This window comes from Phacochoerus africanus, chromosome 12 (assembly GCF_016906955.1).
Source record: "Phacochoerus africanus isolate WHEZ1 chromosome 12, ROS_Pafr_v1, whole genome shotgun sequence".
NCBI lineage: Eukaryota > Metazoa > Chordata > Mammalia > Artiodactyla > Suidae > Phacochoerus > Phacochoerus africanus.
Window position 1 is genome coordinate 584041 of NC_062555.1, and position 18857 is coordinate 602897.

Consider the following 18857-nt stretch of genomic DNA (forward strand, 5'->3'; position numbering starts at 1 on the left):
TAAAGATTTTCAACTGGATCATAAAAGTATTTGATTACTGCTTATCTAAGACTCTTATGACCCAGAAGATGCAATATCGAACTAAATATAAGTAGAGATGCTGATGCTCAGTGGAGCCCATTGTAAACCAAACTAAGGAAGTAACAGTGGGAGCCCTCAGAGATATGAGGTAGGGGTAGGCTTTTATTGGAAAAACAAGTCCTTTCTTATAGAAACAGTAACTTAATTGGTAGTAGACTGAAATTAAAGATTGGAGTAATGAATTGAAATCCTTACAATGCTACATGACTGGAAATCAACAAGAATAAAACTGAAAAAAAAAACACGTGGATACTAAACAACATGCTACTAAACCACCAATGGACCACTGAAGAAGTCAAAGAGGAAATTAAAAAATACCTAAAAAAATAACAGCAAAGATACAACACTCCAAAAGCTATGGGATGAAACAAAAGCAATTCTAAGAGGAATGTTTATACCAATACAAGCCCACCTCAGGTAAGAAGAAAAGGCTCATAAAAACAATCTTTTCCTTTTTTTTTTTTTTGCATCTAAAGTAAAGCAGCTAGAGAGAGAAAAACAGACAACCCTAAAATTAGTAGAAGCAAAGAAATCAAAAAGATCAGAGCAAAAATCAATGAAATAGAAACAAAGAAAACCATAGAAAAGATCAATGAAATGAAAAGCTGGTTCTTTGAAAAGATCAACAAAATTGATAAACCCCTAGCCAGACTTATCAAGCAAAAAAAAAAAGAGAGAGGACTCAAATCAATAAAATTAGAACTGATAAAGGAGAAGTGACAACAGACATCACAGAAATACAAAGGATCATAAGGGACTACTATGTGCAACTATATGCCAATAAAACAGAAAACATAAAAGAAATGGACAAATTCTTAGAAAAGTACAATCTTCCAAGACTAAACCAAGATGAAATAGACAAGATGAACAGACCAATCACAAGAACCAAAATTGAAACTGTGATTAAAAAATTTCCAACCAAAAAAAAGTCCAGGACCAGATGGCTTCACAGGCAAATTCTATCAAACATTTAGAGAAGAGCTAACACCTCTCCTTCTGAAACTATTTCAAAAAATTGCAGATGAAGGGATACTCCCAAACTCATTCTATGAGGCCACCATCACCCTGATACCAAAACCAGACAAAGATACCACAACAAAAGAAAACTGCAGGCCAATTTCTCTGATGAACATCGATGCAAAAATCCTCAACAAAATCCTAGCAAACCGAATGCAACAGTACATTAAAAGGAATGTACATCATGATCAAGTGGGATTTATCCCAGGGATGCAAGGGTTCTTCATTATCTGCAAATCCATCAGTGTGATATACCTCATTTAAAAACTAAAGTATAATACCCATATGACCCTCTCAATAGATGCGGAAAAAGCCTTTGACAAAAATCCAACACCCATTCCTGAAAAAAACCCTTCAGAAAATGGGCATACCGGGGACCTACCTCAACATAATAAAGGCCATATATGACAAACCCACAGCAAACATCATTCTCAATGGTGAAATGCTGAAAGAATTCCCACTGAGATCAGGAACACATCAAGGACATCTGCTCTCGCCACTACCCTTCAACATAGTTTTGGAAATCCTAGCCACAGCAGTCAGAGAAGTAAAAGAAATAGAAGGAGTCCAAGTTGGAAAGGAAGAAGTAAAACTATCACTATTTGCAGATGACATGATACTATACCTAGAGAATCCTAGAGACTCTACCAGAAAACTCTTAGAGCCCATCGTGAATATGGCAATGTCACAGAATACAAAATTAATAAACATAAATCAATGGTATTTCTATATACTAACAATGAAATATCAGAAAGAGAATTTAGGGAAGCAATCCCATTGACCATCACATCCAAAAGAATAAACTACCTAGGAATAAACCTACCTGAAGTGTCAAAAGACCTGTACTCTGGAAACTATAAGACACTGATGAAAGACATCAAAGAGGACACACATAGGTGGAAAGACAGCACATGCTCTTGAATTGGAAGAGTCAATATTATCAAAATGACTACACTACCTAAGGCAATCTACAGAGTCAATGCAATCCCTATCAAATTACCAAGGTCATTTTTCACAGAACTCAAACCAAATATTTTAAAGTTTGTTTGGAAGCACAAGAGACCCAGAATAGCCAAAGACATCCTGAAAAAGAAAAATGGAGCTGGAGGAATCAGGCTCCCGGACTTCAGACTGTACTACAAAGCAACAATCATCAAAACTGTATGGTACTGGCACAAAGACAGACATATAGATCAGTGGAACAGGATAGAAAGCCCAGAATTAAACCCATGCACTTACAGCCGACTAATCTAGTACAATGGAGGCAAGGATATACAATGGAGAAAAGACAGACCCTTCAATAAGTGGTGCTGGGAAAACTGGACAGCCACATGGAAAAGAATGAAATGAGAACACTCCCTAACACCATACACAAAAATAAACTCCAAATGGACTAAAGACCTAGATATAAGACCAGACACTATCAAACTCATAGAGGAAAACATAGGCCAAACACTCTCTGACATAAATGACAGCAACATCTTCTCAGATCCACCTCTTAGAGTAATGACAGTAAAAACAAAAATAAGCAAATGGGACCTACTCAAACTTCGAAGTTTCTGTACAGCAAAGGAAACCCTAAACAACACAAAAAGACAACCCACAGAATGGGAGAAAATCTTTGAAAATGAATCAACTGAAAATGGATTAATCTCCAAAATTTATAAACACCTTACGTAGCTCAATACCAAAAAAAAAAAAAAACCAAAAAAAAACCCAAAAACAAAACAAAACAAAAAAACCCAAAAAACCCATTCAAAAATGGGCAGAAGATCTAAACAGACAGTTGTCCAAAGAAGACATACAGATGGCCGAAAAAACACATGAAAAGATGTTCAACATCCCTCATTCTTAGAGAAATGCAAATCCAAACCACTATGAGGTACCACCTTACACCAGCCAGAATGGCCATCATCCAAAAGTCTACAAATAATAAGTGCCGGAGAGGGTGTGGAGAAAAAGGAACCCTAGTACACTGTTGGTGGGATTGTGAATTGGTGCAACCACTGTGGAATGCAGTATGGAGATGCCTCAGAAAACTAAACATAGAACTACTATTTGATCCAGCAATCCCACTCCTGGGCATCTATCCAGAAAAAACCATGACTCGCAAAGACACATGTACTCCGATGTTCATTGCAGCACTATTTGCAACAGCCAAGACATGGAAACAAACCAAATGTCCATCGACAGAGGAGTGGATCAAGAAGATGTGGTACATATACACAATGGAATATTACTCAGCCATTAAAAAGAACGAAATACCGGCATTTTTAGCAACATGGATGTACCTAGAAATTATCATGCTAAGTGAAGTCAGCCATACAATGAGACACCAACATCCAATGCTTTCACTGACATGTGGAATCCGAAAAAAGGACAGACTGAACTTCTTTGCAGAACAGATGCTGACTCACAGACTTTGATAAATGTATGGTCTCCAAAGGAGAAATTTTTGAGGGTGGGGGGATGCGCTTGGGCTGTGGGATGGAAATCCTGTGAAATCAGATTTTTATGATCATTATATAACTACAGATGTGATAAATTGATTTGAGTAATAAAATAAATGCTTTAAAAAAAAAAGAAACAATGATACCACCCAAAATATCTGGTGTCATGTTGGTAGTGATTTGAAGCTTCTGGATTATGGTTATACTACATTTAAACATGAAAGTCAGAGCTGGGTCTCTGTAGAAGGGTATAAAATCATCACAACCAAAAAAATGAGATGAGGATATTTAAAATTAGCAGAGGCTTTATGAGATAATCTAAACTATCTGGGAAGATTAATGGGTCATCTTTATGACCACATACCAGCAAACAAAACTGCTCCACTTAAGGAGAAAATATGATATCCCAGTTGGGAAAAAAAAGAAAGGTTTGGTTGTTTGTATGTATTTGCATCTTGTTCATCAGATAATTTTTGCATATTTACCTTGTTTCTGATTAATCTTAGACCTCTGAAACATCATTCCTCTTCATAATCAACATATTAAGCAATATAAATAAAATAATGTAAAGTACTTGCAGGTACAAAAATAACATATATGTTTCAAATACTAATATGGGCTATCAGTGCAGGGAGGAGTAAACAAAGTTTTATGTATTATGTCTTATTTATTTTTCTAATATCTGTAATAAACTTATTAATTCTGGAACTATTACATTATTTAAGGGAGAAACATGAGAAAATATTCCACATAAAATTGTGCAGTACTAACTATAACATAACATGAAGCAAAAATTAATATCTCAACATAGACATTTACACATATAAAACTATACACATTTTCCTGAGAAAATGTAAAAATCTTAAAAATATATTTCAAATAAAATACATACTTAGAGCTAGGAAATTATGAACATCTTAAAAGTCTATTTTGATCATTGGAATTATTCATACAATAAATGTTTTCACCATGTATGGGTTATTAAACCTGAGAAGAAATTTACTTAAGTTACACATAGCCTTCCTGGAAATAGCAATTCTTCATTGAAAATCAGTGATATATATCCCTACTGCTTCATTTTCTTTTTCTGGTCCAGAGCTTCTTCATGGAATTTTTCATGTCTCTATTTCTCATAGGATAGATTAAATTGTTCAACATAGGATTGATAATAGTGTAAAACACAGTCAAGGATTTATCAATGAGTAAGGTAGAAGTAGGTCTTGCATATATAAAAATACATTGCACGAAGAAGAGAACCACCATAGTAATGTGGGAGACGCAGATGGATAAGGCTTTGTGCCTCCCTTCTTGACTGAGTTTCTTCATGGAGTATAGAATGACCCCATAGGAGATGAGTAAGAGAATAAAGATGACTGCACCAATTGTCCCATTATTGGCAACCCCAGTGAGGCCAATGATGTGGGTGTCAGTGCAGGGATGTTTTAACAAGGGGTACCTCACAGATTAAGTGGTAAATGACTTTGGGGCCACAGAAGGGAAGGTAGTAAACAAAGAGAAGCTGGACTACAGCATATAGAAACCCACCAACCCAAGCTGATAGCAGCAGAACACACACCTTCTGATTCATGATTGCTAAATAATGCAAGAGTTTGCAGATGGCCACATAATGATCATAGGCCATGACCACCATAAGTATTATCTCAGCACCACCAAAGAAGTGCCCTATAAAATGCTGGGTCACGCAAGCTTAGGAGGAAGTGGTTTTCTTCTCATAAAGAAAGTCTATATTCATATCTAGGGTGACCATAGTAGAATAGATAGCATCCATAAAATATAAGTAGCCAAGAAAGAAGTACATAGGAGCATCCAGAGTTAGGCTGATCAGCACAGTCAGGACAATGAGTAGGTCACCCACCATTGTCACACTGTAGATGAGCAAGAACAGGAAATTAATATTTTCTGACCCTGGATGTTCTAAGTGAGCCCCAAGAGGACAAACTCAGTTACATTTCTTCTATGTTCCATAGATCCTTCTCTATGTTTTATTTCAGAGCTCAGGACAAAATTGCCTATAAATATAATAATTACGAGTGACTTCCTGAAATCTTAAGATAATTTGTTTATTCATTCAACCAACAGACCTTGTGGTTTATTATGTTCCAGTACTTTCAGATATTATAATACAAAGCTGGCGAAAACATGATCTGAACCTCAAAAATATTACAGTTTAATGGAAAGGCAAGTAATTAGACAAATATGTGGAAAAGGACACAATTAAATGAGTTTCTACAACTAGATTTCCACCTGGAAGCTAATTAAATTGTACATATTGCTAATATTTTATAAAAAAATAAAATTGGTCAAATCTTTAATAAAAAGATAAAGCAAGATTTACTACATATTTACTTCTCAGTTAGTAAAGAAGATGATGTTCTACATTTGAGGGGTAGAAGCCACTTCTTAATCAGTCATTGAAATCCCAAATAGGTATCTTTGGAAATTTCAATTTTTTTAAGAATTTAGGAAAAGATACAGCATTGTCAATAGACAAAAGTCGTTTGGGGAAAGGATTTACATTTTAGAGGGTATAAATAGAGTTAATATCTAATGTAGATGAAGATCTCCAAGCAATTAACAAATTAAAAGTATAAATAAAAATATAGGGAGTTCCTGTTGTGGGTCAGTGGTAACAAAACTGACTTGTACCCTTGAGGACATAGGTTCAATCCCTGGCCCCTCTCAGTTGGTTAAGGATCAAGCCTTGCCACAGTGCAGGTCATAGACATGGCTTGTATACAACATTGCTGTGGCTGTGGTGTAGGTTGGCTGATGAAGCTCTGTTTAAACCTCTAGCCCAGGAATCTTGATATGGACCTGAAATTCAAAATGTATTATATATCTATATCTACATCTATATCTATCTATCTATCTATCTATCTATCTATCTATCTATCTATCGATAGTTGATATGCTAAGTATTGCTAATGTGATGAAATCTAGAAGGTGATGTGTCATATAAAAAACAATCTATCTATCTATCTATCTATCTATCGATAGATAGATAGATAACATATAAAAAAACAATTAAAGGATAATACATACAAATGGCCAAGAAACATAAAAGGATGCTCAAACTCAGATGTGAAAAACAACAACAAAAATAAGACTGGAAGTAACAGCCTGCTGACTAAATAATTAACCTGGGTTCTATTTTTTTTTTTTTTTTTGTCTTTTGTCTTTCTAGGGCCATATACATGGCATATGGAGGTTCCCAGGCTAGGGGTTGATCGGAACAGTAATGGCCAGCCAAACCAGACCCACAGCAATGCAGGATCCAAGCCATGTTTGTGGCCTACACCACAGCTCACAGCAATGCCAGATCCTTAACCCACTGAGTCAGGCCAGGGATTGAACCCACAACCTCATGGTTCCTAGTCGAATTCCTTAACCACTGAGCCATGAAAGGAACTCAGTCAAGAGGTACAGATGACACATCACCTTCTAGATTTCATCACATTAGCAATACTTAGAGAGCATATCAACTGAACTTATCATGAGACTTAGAAATATCTACCTTTTAACATATGCCCAAATGGTTACACCTTGAAATTAGTTCCTAAGTTAGACAAGGTAAATTTATTCTGGATTTTGATTAGAATAATTATTTTTATTTTACCATTATAGATGGTTTACAGTGTTCTATCAATTTTCTACTGTACATCAAGTTGACCCACTAACACACACATGTATACATTCTTTCATATTATCATGTGCCATCATAAGTGCCTAGATAGAGTTCCCAGTGCTATGCAGCAGGATCTCATTGCTAATCCATTCCAAAGACAATAGTTTGCATCTTTTAACCCTAAATTTCCAGTCCATTCCACTCCCTCCCCTCCCCCTCCCCCTCCCCCTTGCAACCACAAGTCTATTCTCCAAGTCCTTGATTTTATTTTCAGTGAAAAGGTTCATTTATGCCATATATTAGATGCCATCAGTGATATCATATGGTATTTGGCTTTCACTTTCTGACTTACTTCACTCAGTATGAGAGTCTCTAGTTCTAACCATGTTGCTGCAAATGGCATTATTTTGTTTTTTTATGGCTGAATAGTATTCCATTGTGTATATATACCACTTATTCTTAATACACTCATCTGTTAATGTACATTTAGGTTGTTTCCTTATCTTGGCTACTGTGACTAGTGCTACAATGAACATGCGAGTTCATGTGTCTTTTCCAAGGTACATTTTGTCCAGATATATGCAGAAGAGTGGGATTGCTGGGTCAAATGGTAGTTCTATGCATAGTTCTCTAAGGTACCTCCATACTGTTCTCCATACTGGTTTTTCTAATTTAGATTTCCACCAACAGTGTAGGAGGGTTCCCTTTTCTCCACACCCTCTCCAGCATTTGTTACTTGTGGACTCATTAATGACGGCCATTCTGATTGGTGTGAGGTGGTATCTCATGGGAGTTTTGATTTACATTTCTCTAATAATCAGGGATGTTGAGCATTTTTTCATGTGCTTATTGGCCATCTGTATATCTTCCTTGTATAAATGTCTATTCGGGTCTTTTATCCATTTTCCAATTGGGTTATTGGGTTTTTTTGCTGTTGAGTTGTATAAGTTGTTTGTATCTTTTAGAGAGTAAGCCTTGTCAGTTGCATCATTCAAAACTGTTTCCTCCCATTCTGTAAGTTGTCTTTTTGTTTTCTTTTTCATTTCCTTTGCTGTGCAAATTTTGTCATTTTGATTAGGTCCCATTGGTTTATTTTTGCTTTTACTTCTGTTGCTTTGGGAGAGAGACCTAAGAAAACATTGGTAAGGTTGATGTCAGAAAATGTTTTGCCTACATTCTATTCTAGAAGTTTGAAGGTGTCTTGTCTTACATTTAGGTCTTTCAGCCATTTTGACTTTATTTTGGTGCATGGTGTGCAGGTGTGTTCCAGTTTCATTGATTTACCTGTGGCTGTCCAGTTTCCCCATCACCACTTGCTGAAAAGACTGTCCTTTTCCCATTTTATATCTTTGCCTCATTTGTTGAAGGTTAATTGACCATACGTATCTGGGTTTATTTCTGGGTCTCTATTCTCTTCCTTTGGTCTGTCTGTCTGTTTTGGTACCAGTACCACACTGTTTTGATGACTGTGGCTTTGTAATATTACCTGAAGTCTATGAGAGCTATGCCTCCTTCTTGTTTTTTGTTCCTCAGAAGTACTTTGGCAATTCTGGGTCTTTTTGGTTCCATATAAATTTTTGGATGGTTTGTTCTAGTTCTATTAAAAATGTCATGGGTGTTTTGGTATGGATTGTATTGAATCTGTAGATCGCTTTGAGTAGTATGGCCATTTTTACAATATTAATTTTTCCGACCCAGGAGCATGGAATATCTTTCTGTTTCTTTGAATCCTATTTAATTTCATTGATTAATTTTTTATAGTTCTCAGCATATAAGTCTTTCATCTCCTTGTGCAGGTTTATTACCAGCTATTTGAATTTTTTGGGTGCAATTTGAAGGTATTTCATTTTTGTATTCCTTTTCTAATATTTCATTGTTGTTATAAAGTAATGTGACTAATTTCTGAATGTGATTCTAATATTCTGCTACCTTGCTGAATTTTTTGATCCGTTTGAGTAATTTTGGGGTTGAGTCCTTAGGGTTTTCTATATATAGTATCATGTCATCTGCATACAGTGACAATTTTACTTCTCTTCCAATTTGGATACATTTTATTTATTTCATTTGATTTCTGTGGCTAGGACTTCCAATACTATGTTGAATAAAATTGGTGAGAGTGGGCATCCTTGTCTTTTTCCATATTCTGGATCTTTAAATATGAAAGTATTCAAAAAGATTATTACATAATAGATTCAATCTCTACATATCTTATCAATAACAAACTAACTTGGCTGATTATGAGTTAGATAGAGGAACATTTTAAAAAACTAAATTCTCACACTTCAGAATCCTGTGTAAAATGTAGTTCCTAGGTTACCAACATAAGGAGACAGCTATTCAATCCACATTCTGGGTGGTGATGGCTTTTCCCTTGTCCTTCATGCAAAGATGCCATATAATAAACACAATAGGTCCAGGTACATGCACCATCACTAGACCTTGAACTGTTCCTATGCTTTCAGGAAATCTGATTTATGTCACATAATTTATCACAGAGTTTCAAACAGGCAAGTTGACAGAATCTGTGTTTCTTTGAGAGTGGAGACTGAGAAACATTTGTGGGACTATTCTATTTACCTCAAAGTGCTACTCATGGAGGATTCACCAAAAAATAACCAAAAAAAAAAAAAAAAACTAGGTCATGAAAGAAGATAAAATACATTTCAAAGGACTTAAATAATACAGACTATATCTATCTATATAGAGAGATATATAGATGTATAGATATAAATAATATATAAAATGTAATTCCACTAGAAATTGATAACAAAAATATAATATTTTTCAACTATTTGCATATTAAGCAACACAAATTTAATTTACCCATGAACATTTTGAAAAGTAATTTTTATGAGAAATTTAATGAAATGTGTATATAAAAAGTTTATTAAAGATATCTATGACTTACTCCACTCAGTATGAGAATCCCTAGTTCCATCCATGTTGCTGGAAATGGCATTATTTTGTTCCTTTTTATTGCTGAGTGGTATTCCACTGTGAGCATATACCACATCTTCCTAATCCAATCATCTTTCAATGGATATTTGGGTTGTTTCCATGTCTTGGCTATTGTGAATAATGCTGAAATTAACACGTGGGTGCATGTGTCTACCATGCTGTACAACAGAAAATTGCCAAAATATTGTAAAACAGCTATAATTGAAAAAATAGAAATCGTTATACAAATTAAAAAAGAAAGATATCTAAGAATTATATATATAAACTACATATAACATGTACTACATATTATACATGTAAATTAACTAGATCCAGCCAAAGGAGTGCTTACAGAGACATTTACATCTTTAAAAGCAAGCATAAGAAAAAAAATATTATAAAAAATGACCTAGTCTTCTATGTCAAAAAGCTGGAAAAGGAAAAGAAAAATAAGGACAGAAAACATTATAGCATAGAAATAAGATAGAGAAGACAGAAATCATTAAAATAAATATTGATTGAGGAGTTCCTGCTATGGCTCAGCTATAATGAACCCAGCTAGTATCCATGAGGATAGGTGTTCAGTCCCTGGCCTTGCTCAGTTGGTTAAGGATACAGTGTTGCGGTGGGCTGTGGTGTAGGTCACAGAAGTGGCTCAGATCTAGCATTCATGTAGCTGTGGCAGCTACAACTCTGATCCATCCCCTGGCCCAGGAACTTCCACATGCCACAAATGTGGCCTTAAAAAGACTATATATATACATATTTGTTTTATATTCATATCTAAAACATTTATAAAATATTCACATCTAAAACACATGAATCCAGGAACTGGCTCAATAAAATTGATAAGCTACTAGCCAAATGGATTTAGAAAAATGCAGAAAAAATAAATTATCAGAATCAAGAATCAAGACAATGTCATCACTGCAGATCCTATAGATCTTAAGGAGATAATAAATGATATGATACATGAATTTATGACAATATACTTGCCAACTAAAGAAAATACTGCTGCTATGTAAAACAAAACCTTCTAAATAAACACGCTAATAAAACAATGTAAAACTAGAATAATCTACTACCCAATACAATAAATCATTTGAAATCCTTCCCTTCCCCAAGCAAAATTCTATTCCCATATGGCTTTACTAATGAATTCTATAAAACAATTAAACAAGAAATAGTGCCAATCCTACCTTAATAATTTTATAGATGGGAGGAAAATACTATACTCCCCAACTCATTTTCTGCACCCAGCATAACCCTTATACTAGAATGAAACAAGGGATCAAAAGAAAATAAATCAATATCCCACAACATAAACACAAAATTCGAAACATAATAGTGCTGCATCCAGCACTGCAGGGCAATGGAGATACTCAAGAGGATGGTGCAGCATACAAAACCCACAAGACTCTTTTACATTTTAGAAAGTGGGAGACCAAGAGGCACTCTGTTTATTAGAACAAAGCCCCATAGTCTTTAGCCCACATAGCTTTTATTAGAGAAGATGATGTATATAAGTTAGTGGGCAGAAAGAGGCACTGGCAGTTTCAAGGTTACCTCCTCATGAGATTGCAGAAAGCTACTAGCAACAAAGTCACTGGTGCATTTATCTAGGACACAATACGTCTGCTTGCAGAACAGCAAAGTAATTGTATTAGTCCCTTATTTTATCTTAGCAGGAGACCCTGTACTTTAGAAACTGTGTCACCATGTATGACTATTTGACTTTTGCCCTTATAAGAATTTTTTGGCTTGCTGTGCCTTTGCACATAACAAGTCTGCTTTCTGCAGAGCTTAGCAGTTCAGTTGTCTCCAACATAATAGTTTGATTTTTTTGGATGTTTTACTTTTGGATTTTTTTTCTTGTTATGGTTTATGTTGCAGGTCTGGAGCAGTGCTTGGTCAGGGGCTAATTATGTCCCACAACTGATGCAAAATCTTTCTAGTATTCAGCTCACTTCAGTCACCCTCTGAGCCATGCAGATTTCTAGCAAAATCTTTCTAGTATTCAGCTCACTTCAGTCACCCTCTGAGCCATGCAGATTTCTATCTGGTGAGAATAGGCACTATTCTTAGTCCGGCATGAGCATCAAAGACCCTTCTCTCTAATCCATCTGGGTAAATCTTTCCCCAGTCTCTGGTAGTTTCATCAGATCTATGAATTGATGGGGATCCTCCCCAGATCTCCAACATACCCTCCCTCAATCTCTCTAAATCTCTCCTTCTGCCCTCCAAGTATAGTATATGCTATATTCTACCATCAGAATTCTAGCTGCCTTGGTGCATTGGTCTCCTTGGACACTCAACATCATCTCCTCAACTCAGGAAGTCCACCAGGATCTTCTGAAGTATCTCTCTCTGTACCAAAACATAGAAACATTTTGAAGGTAATAAACTGGAAGAATCCTAGAGCCCAACTTGTTTGTTTCCCATCACTCAGTAGTCACTGGAAATTGCTTCTGACATCCAGTGTCTTGAAAATAATCACTTTGTATTATTTGTTGTTTCTTGGTTTTACAAAAACCTATACATAAATATTTATAGCAGTTTTATTCACAGTTTAAAATAGCTAGAAACAATCAAAATATCACTTAATAGAGAAAAAGATGAACAGTGATAAAGGTGATACAGTTTAAAATGCTACTCAGCAATAAAATGAACTACTGATAAATACAATAACATGTATAAATTTCAAATGCATGATACTAGGCACCATAAGCCAGATTTAAAAGACAAAATACTGGGCATGATTTTACATATAGAAAATGCACCAAAAATTGTTAGAACTAATAACCAAATTCAGCAAAACTACAGGATACAAAATCAACAAAAAATGATTTTAATTTATATACATAAACTATGAATGATTTAAAAAGGAATTTCTTTTAATTTTGTAAATAATCCCACTTGCAATGGAAGTAAAAAAGAATAAAATGCTTAGGTATTCATGTGTGTTGAGGGATGTGTGAGTTAGCTTGATTGTGGTAATTATTTCACAGTATATATGTATGTAAAATCATGACATCATACACCTTAAATACATAAACTATTTTAGTGGCTACACCCACAGCATATGGAAGTCCCCCAGTCAGGTACTGAATCCAAGCACTAGCTGAGACCTATGCACAGCTATTGCAAGCCCAGATTCTTTAACTCACTGTGCCAGGCCTGGGATGGAACCTTTGCTTCTACAGCAACTGAAGCCAATGGAGTCAGATTCATAACCCATTATAATGCAGAAGAAACTCAAAATATATACACTTTTAATTTCTTAATTATACTTCAATAAAACTGGAGGACAAAAAGACAAAATTGTCAGAATGGAAATGAGTCACTGTTTTCCAAGGTATAGACCAGAGGAGATACCAAGGAGTATGGGAAACTACTTTTGGTGATGAAATATTTTACATATTGATTAATATGGTGATTATGCTACTATATGTATTTGTCAATACTTACATAACTTTCACTAAAAATGAATAGTATACTGTGAAAATTGTGTCTTATGTAAAACTGGGAAACAAAGAATTCTTGTATTGAAACAACAGACAATTGGAAAATGTAATAGAAGACAAGATCCTATTTAAAATAGTAGCCAACAAATCAAAAAATTAAATTTTCAATGAAATATACCAGGTCTATATGAATGTAAAAGAAGAGATGTCAAGAGGAAATAGCTACCTAGTTTGTGGATGAGAATTCTAAATTCTCTAAATACATAAATTTCTTCTCAATCAAATCTTATCAAAAATACTATGTGTATTTTTCACAAGGCTAGCTTATTGAAAACTGATTATAAAATATAAATATGTAAGAATAAACATAGTTCTGAGTTTTGATAATGTATAGTAACACAGGAGACCAAGACATGAGATATAAATGCATATTTTATTTTATCTTATTTTTTTAGGGCCACACCTGGAACTTCCCAGGCTAGGGGTCAAGTAGTACCTGAAACTGCCAGCCTATGCCACAACTACAGCAACACAGGATCCAAGCCATGCTTGCAACATACACCCCAGCTCATGGGAATGGCAGATCCTTAACCCACTGAGTGAGGTCAGGGATCAAACCTGTGTCCTCATGAATATTAGTCAGGTTCATTACTGCTGAGCCACAATGGGAGTGCCACAATGTGTATTTTAAATCAAAAGCAATCACATCTCATGTTAAGTAGTACAAAACAAACAAACAAACAAACAAAACGTTAGGAGTTAATAGAGGCATGTTTTTTATCCAAATACATACTATATGTTTTTTTGATTTTGATTTTTTCCATTATAGCTGGTTTACAGTGTTCTGTCAATTTTCTACTGTACAGCATGGTGACCCAGTTACACATACATGTATACATTTAGAATACAATGTTGGGATATCAAGTCATGAGGGAAAATAACTATATGTGTATAAAAATGGTCATCTTCAAAAATGATTAAAATTCAATCCCTACTCAACCCCTTACATTAAAGTGTAGATGGTTCAAAAATTTAAGTAAAAACAACAAAAAGACAAAATTTCAGATGTTGAAAAAATGTGGGATAATATTTTGGTAACACTGAAATTGGGAAATTCTGGAAGTTCCTACTGTGGCAGAAGGGGTTAATGGTTTAGCTTGTCTCTGTTGCCAGTTTGATTCCCAGCATGGCACAGTGTGTTACGGATCTGACATTGCATCAGCTGTGGCTTAGATTGCAGATGCAGCTCAGATTCAACCCGTGGGCCAGGAAATTACCTATGCCATAAGTGCTACTGAAAAATGAGAAGGAAAAAAGAAATAGGGAAATTCTTTCTAAGCAAGACATAAAAGACATAAAATATTTATAATTTAATTATATATTTATATATGACAAATAATATTTTTCACAGTGCAGAAACAATAAAGTCAAGTAATGAGCTATAACAAAACAATAATTCCACAGACATGGTAAATGGAATAATTTACTTAGTATATGATTAAATCATAAAAATCATTATGGAGGAGTTTCCACTGTGGTTCAGTGGTAAGGAAACCAACTGGTATCCCTGACTATGCTGGTTTGATCTTTGACCTGGCTTAGTGGGTTAAGGACCCAGCATCGTCATGAGCTGTGGTGTAGGTCACAGACATAGCTGGGATCCAGCATTGCTACAGACCAGCAGCTTCAGGTCCAATTTGACATCTAGCCTGGGAAGTTCTATATGCTGTGAGTTCAGGTGTAAAATAAATAAATACATAAAAATCATCACGGAAAAATTCAGCAATCAAAGCACAAAATTCATTAATAAGGCAATTCATGAAAAGGAGTGCAAATCATTTTCAAAATGTGAATAAATGACAAAAGTCAATTTTATTTATTTATAATTAAAGTATAAAAATGAAGCAAAATTTCTTTAATCAGACTGTCATATGCCAAAAATGTTTATAAAGCACTGGTTGTTGATAATGTGGTCAAAATAAAATATTTTCCAGAATAAGGGTAGTAATGAGTTTTGGTTCAAGGGCCTGGAGGGCAATAAATAAGAACATCAACTTTTTATGGCTGTACCTGCAGGGCTAGGGGTTGAATCAGAGCTGCAGCTTCAGGCCCATGCAACAGCATCAACACCACCAGATATGAAGCACAGCTGCAACCTATGCCACAGCTTGCAGCAATGCCAGATCCTTAACCCACAGGTCAAGGCCATGGATGGAGCCTTTATTCTCACAGACATCATGTTGGGTTCTTAACCTGATGAGGCCAATGGAAACTCCATCATTTTAAATACATATACTAATTGACTCAACAATTCCACTTCTAGTACTCATGCTTAGCAAATTTCTTATGGATTTAACTGCAGAATTATTTTTCACAGAAAAAGATATGTAAAAACATGAAAAGATCTGTCTACATCAATTTTAGTCTATCTTCTTAATAATAGTTAAGCAGGATGAGGAAAGATAAAGAGTTAGGACTATATTGACTGACATATAAAGATCTTCAGGAGGCCAAGAAGTAAAATGCAAAATGTACACATAAAGATAATAATTAAAATAAATATTAATATCCAGCTTATTTTTGTAAACATTATTTTGATAAACATTATTACTTGAAAAATCACAGAACCACACCTACTGCATCTGGAACAATGGGACAAGCCAGTTTTGGAGAGAGAATAGGTTGACTTTACATATTCCATTTTGCATGGATTCCATTTTTAATATTTATAGTTATCCGTTTTATTTTCAGTGTCTTATTTTAAAATTAAAACACACTAAAATGTCATGTGTTACACAAATAACAAGAGGATAGTCCATATAATATTAAATATTTAAACTAGTGCAATAAAAAATAAAGAGGCAAGGATAACTAAAAATAAAATTAAGAATGAAAATATATAAAAATGCATAAATTAAGTAAAAATTAGTTTGTAAAAAGTATTGACAATGGCATTGCATACTATTTATTGTTTCCTGAATGTAAATACATACAATTTTTCTAGGTACAGTGTTAAACTAGATATTATATTGTTTATGTAAGTGCTGTCCTTCTATGAGGGAAACCATTAAAATAGCATAAACATATGATTCACACTTTAACTATAATCATCATAAATACTTTAAAGAAAAGGAAGGTTTGCATCATATTTGTGAAGACCTTTAAATTCCAAGAAGATTGGGCAAAATGTAAAATTATTTTTTCATGAAAGATAAAGCAATTATTTGTTGCACTATATATATGACATTTTTTTTTCACTCTAGAGCTCGTTCACAGCAGTAGTCAACTCCGAATTTCTTAGAATATAAAGGGTTCAGCATGGGGGTATGACCGAAGAAAACACACTCAATGATTTGTCAGTAGAGAATGCCTTAGTAGGTCTTGCATACATGAAAATACAGGGAATAAAGAAGACAACAACAGTGAGGTGGGAGCCACAGGTCTGGAGGGCTTTCCTCTTTCCTTCCTGACTCAGGTTCTTTAGAAAGTACAAGATGACTCCAAAGTAGATGAATAAGAGAAGAAATGAAATAGAACAGATAAGCACTCCATTGACCACCATTAAGATGCCAGTGACATAGGTGTCAGTGCAGATGAGTTTCAGTAAGGGGACAGTCATAGGCTATCACCAACAGAAGGATCATCTCAGACCCACCAGAAACATACTCAGTAAAGAGCCGTGTCATTCAGGATTGAAAGTATATGGTATTTTCCACAAAGAACAAGATTGGAATCAATCTAGGGGTAATAGAAGAAGAATATGCTACATGCATAAATGATAAACTAGCAAGAAAAAATTACCTCAATGAATTTAGTGTCTTACTGATGGCTACAGTCACAACTATGAGCAGGTTGCCCACAATGGTTGGAGTGTAGAAGAACAATAAATATAACAAAAAGGGCTTTCTGCCCTTTGAATTCTGTATGAGGTCCAGGAGAACAAAGCTCTTGGGTTCCATCTAGTCTGCACAGGAACTGACTTCATATATTAGAAGTAGTTTACCTTTGAAACAGTGGGGAGAATTTTTAATGTGGTGTAAGTTTCACCTATTACTTATGCATTCAATTATAAGAATGTGTATGAGTATATGTGTCCAAAACATCAAAGACATTGTGATTAATACGTTGAATAAGGAATAGTTCCCTGTCCTCAATGAGATAATACATGACAAGAGATCAGAAAAATCCAGACTGGTATAGTAAGTGTGGCTAAAAGGATATTTGTAAACAGCTAAGGTCACAGTTTAGGACTATATCTATCAAACTGGAAGCTGAGAAGCCTTCCCAGAGGAAGGCATGATTGTTTTAAAGGAAAAGTGAACAAGCAAAGATGAGAAGGTAATTCCATGAAAAATCCTCACCATTTATAAAATCAAAAACATGTGCTATTTCTCTTTCTCTTTTTGACTTACTTCACTCAGTATGAGAGTCTCTAGTTCCATCCATGCTCCTGCAAAAGGCATTATTTTGTTCTTTTCAATGGCTGAGTTGGATTCCATTTTGTATATATCCTACATCTTCCTAATCCAATCACCTGTCAATGAACATTTGGGAAAATATCATATGACATCACTTATATCTGAAATCTAATATATGCACAAATGTAACTTTCCACAGAAAAGAAAATCATGGACTTGGAGAATAGACTTGTGGTTGCCAAGGGGGAGGGGGAGGGAGTGGGGTGGATTGGGATTTGGGGGTTAACAGATGAAAACTATGACCTTTGGAATGGAGTAGCACTGAGATCCTGCTGTGTAGCATGGGGAACTATGTCTAGCCACTTATAATGGACCATGATGGCGTATGGGAAAAGAGTGTATACATGTATGTGTAGCTGGGTCACCATGCTGTACAGTGGAAAAAAGAGATTGTATTGGGAAAATAACAATTTAAAAAATAAATTTAAAAAAAACACGTGTTACTGAAGACCCATATAAATTAATTTGCATATCTTCTCCTATGTGAGTAGATCAAACTATGAATAGAACAGTATGTCCTGAATTGTCTGAAACCACACAAACTTTTTCCCTAGTGTCTTGTGTTGTATATTCCTCCCTTTCCTAACCAATACATCCTGAAGCCCTTTCACTTTTTGCCACAGACCCTGTCTTTCCACTTATTTTCAACCTTGCATAGGCAACAACTCCAACTCAAACATCTATAATAGGATATCAATTTATTGTATATAAAAATAAATTTAAAATTTTCCAAAATAAAAATAGAGTTCCCCATTTAAGTAAATGGTACTACTTTCCATATATT

The 18857-nt window shown here is 34.9% G+C and overlaps 1 pseudogene; it reads right to left on the minus strand.

The window, feature by feature from the left end:
* Positions 1-4622: 4622 nt before the first annotated feature.
* Positions 4623-5534, minus strand: LOC125113073 (olfactory receptor 4A15-like; annotated as a pseudogene).
* Positions 5535-18857: the final 13323 nt, after the last annotated feature.